We start from the raw sequence: 3,412 nt of genomic DNA on the forward strand, positions 1-3,412 counted from the left end.
AAGAAAATCTCATACTGCGTTAACTACCTAGTATTAGCATTGGCCGATTAAGTGGGTAAGCTGAGCTTTTTTGTGGTGTGTATTCTCTGAACGCATACTGGGAATGTAAACTGTCATTTCAATTTGTCTTTATTTTAATTAAAAGTTAGTCAAAGCCTGATATAAGGACAAACTGATACTGGATCCTAACTGTTTCATCAAGTGAAATTACTAAAAATGGCAGAGTGGGTTCTTATGGAAGTTATTGAAATAGCAGATCAATCCAGAGCTATGGACATGTTTACAGGCTAAGAGAAGCCTCTTGTTTGGAAAGACTCAAGAGTGTTCCCCAGAGGTGTATTAGGTCAGCAGTGAAATTTTGCCCTTCAGCAAAGGCTGAATTTGCCTCTCTCCTTTGAGGAAACAGAGTGCAACTGAAGTGGAGGATACCATTTATATGACTCCTTTTATCCTCAGCATTTTTGGTGCAAACATGCTACTTTGGCTAGGTGCAGAAGAGAAGGCTGGGTACGGGCTGAAGAAACACACACACACACACGAATCTTGGATGCATTTTCCCTGTGCTTCTGACATAAAATGTAATTGCGTCAGATATTCGCTGAAACTGCCAGTTTGCTGAAGACTATTCAGCAAATTACCTCAATAGCTGCTTGCCTACACTTCACAGACAGATTGCAAGGAGGTACTTTTCCCTCAGATGCAGGCGAGGAATAAGGTCTTAGGATTGATGTAGGTGCTTCAAATCTGCTTCACAGGCAAATTACTTTTATTTTAACCGCTAATGTGGCAGGCAGAAAGCTAGAGGTAGCAAAGAAAGGGAGGACTGTGGATATGAAACCTTCCCCCCATACAATTTTCCCCAGTTTTATTGCTTTTGTAGTGAAGATTGCTCTTTAATAAGAGCAAAACAGCAAAAGCATTTTATACTACTCTTCAGCAGCCAAAGAGAATTTATCAGAAACTTGGCAATAAAAACCATCCTCAAGTGGAATTTATGCCAGGTAAGTGATGAATCTACAGCACAGCAATTTGGGCCATTCTGTGAGGGACCTCCAGCTTACGTCACATGGAGATTTCTTCAGGGTATGTGGAGGCGTGACTCTTTTGCTAATGCTTCCTTAGGGAAGGACAGAACATGGGCAAATTCAAGGGAAAGAAAAAACCGCCAGAAGTAAAGGAAACTTGTTTTTTCTTGTAGCATTTCTTCCAAAGCCCAGTAAAGAACCACAGAAGGATTTTAAAAGGTTTTAGAAGCCACTGCCTGCAGAAACCCCCACAGCATCAGTACAGTTGAGCATGAGCATGGAAGAGGATGGAAAAAGCTAGCAGAGCCACCCAACTTCCCTGCGTGTTTAGCCTGGGCATCACAGCCCATTTTAAAAATGAAGAAAACTTGTCCCATTGGTAGAATAATGAATGATTAAAACAGGAAGAATTGCTGAAAGTGCTTATTTGCTCTTGCTTTCAGATGACCTTGCAAACTGGCCTGTTAATCTGGCTGCCAGGGATGGCTTCCTCGCAGTGAAAGTCAACAGAAGACAATTCTCTAATACTTTTCATCTTGCCAGCCTTTTAAAACATAACGTATGTATAAATAAATGCTGATATTAGCTCCATGGAAAAATGCCTAGCATTCTCAGAGTTGAAAATGCAAAATCAATTATACAAGTCTTAATTCTACCATCTTAAAAAAAGAAAAATTCTGATGACGTATTACACTGCTTTGTGGATCAATTCCAAATTATTGGAAATTTTTGCACACCCTAACCATTAAGAAGCTGATTTTAAGCATATTCAAAGGCCTTTTAAAAAAATGTAGAGACTACACTTACCATAGAGCTTTAGAGTAGACCTTGAGTTATGAATTTCCTATTCTCTGTGAATGACTTGGCAGCAATAAAAGACTCTGCATTTCCACTCTGAACATGGGGAGCTTCAAAGGTCTCTTTCAAAGGCTTCAATTTTAGTTAATACTAGAAAAACAGTGGCTATTTAAAGAAAAAATATTTATAGTAGTCAGAAGTTTGAACACCTTAGAAATAGAGGGACCGGAGAAACCCCACAGCCTTCCTGGGGTGGCTGACCATCTAATGCTTCACAACTAATAACAGACTGGGAGACGGGAAGATCTGAACCTTTTTTTTTACCTTTTATTTCAATAGCAGTGTATTGTAGCTGTGTGAAAAACACTCATTTAGTTTTAAAAAATAGCTCTCACTCTAGAAACAAACAACTCTTCTACAATCCTGTCAACACAGAATGCTAGCAGAAATTCCTTCCGTCAAGTGCCATCAGTTGCATTTTTCTGACTGCCAAAAAGCACGTGCGTTTTAAGGTGCCACAGGACCAGGGACATACTGCTGTAATGGTACCATAGGCAACTACTCAGAATTTGGGGCTTGTCGGCCCTGGAAGGAAGGGGAAGACCTGTCTGACTTCTGTCACATTGCCTTGCCATCAAAGGAACCAGCCAGCACAAGACGGCAACTACCTAAATGACTATGGGAGGGATGCTGAATGGAGAGCTGGTACTGTTTGCTGATCAAGGCATCAATTACTACTGGTAAAACTACTGGTTTACTAATAAGGACGTTTAACTTCTGAGCAAGTACATGCCTACCCAAAGGTCTTATCTGCAAGATGAGGATTATGCAATTGGAACAATTTAAGTATTCTATTCCAGCTGCAGGGGCCACTAGAAAGGTTATTAAGAAAACTCAGCTACCACCCTTGCCACTGGACAACAATCTGCAGGAGCAAGGTGGGCCTCCAGTCTTAGAGTCCTGGTATCGTTCACAGAATAGAGTTGGACTTCATCTTCCACCCATTAGTAGATGCTTGCATTAAACCTATTTTCTTTTCCCCACACTATTCTCCTAGGTATATTTTTCCATCGTCTTTCATTTCCTTGTCCCTTCTTATTTCCAGTTCAGTTCCTCCTGAAAAAAACCCAAAAGGCCAGCCTGAAGTGTGGGTTATTACATGACACCATTTGATACCCTGTTTGTATGGCAATTTCTTAGAGCAGGAACTATCTGCTACTCTGCATACATAGAGCATCCAGAAAAATGCAGTCCCATTCTTCAATAACCTATGGAAACATATCAAGTTAGTAAGTTACTGTTATCATATCATCCAACTGGAGTTTGGCAGAGAATATGCCTCATCTTTAGGACATTACTGTTAAAGTCATCTTTACCAAATCTTCCACATCTTTTGAAAAAATCTCACCTTAAGGCATTCCATTTGGACTAGTGCAAGTTCTTGAACAGTATCTCATGACTCAAGTTTAAGACACTATAATAAATGCCTTCTGCACGATACTTCATATTTAAAAAAGCCATAGAATGTATTTTTCTAAGGAGCAGCTAGAATGGAGTCATCAATTTCAAATAAAAATCTGCCATTTACA

This window comes from Phalacrocorax aristotelis, chromosome 3, assembly GCF_949628215.1.
Source record: "Phalacrocorax aristotelis chromosome 3, bGulAri2.1, whole genome shotgun sequence".
Classification (NCBI taxonomy): Eukaryota; Metazoa; Chordata; class Aves; order Suliformes; family Phalacrocoracidae; genus Phalacrocorax; species Phalacrocorax aristotelis.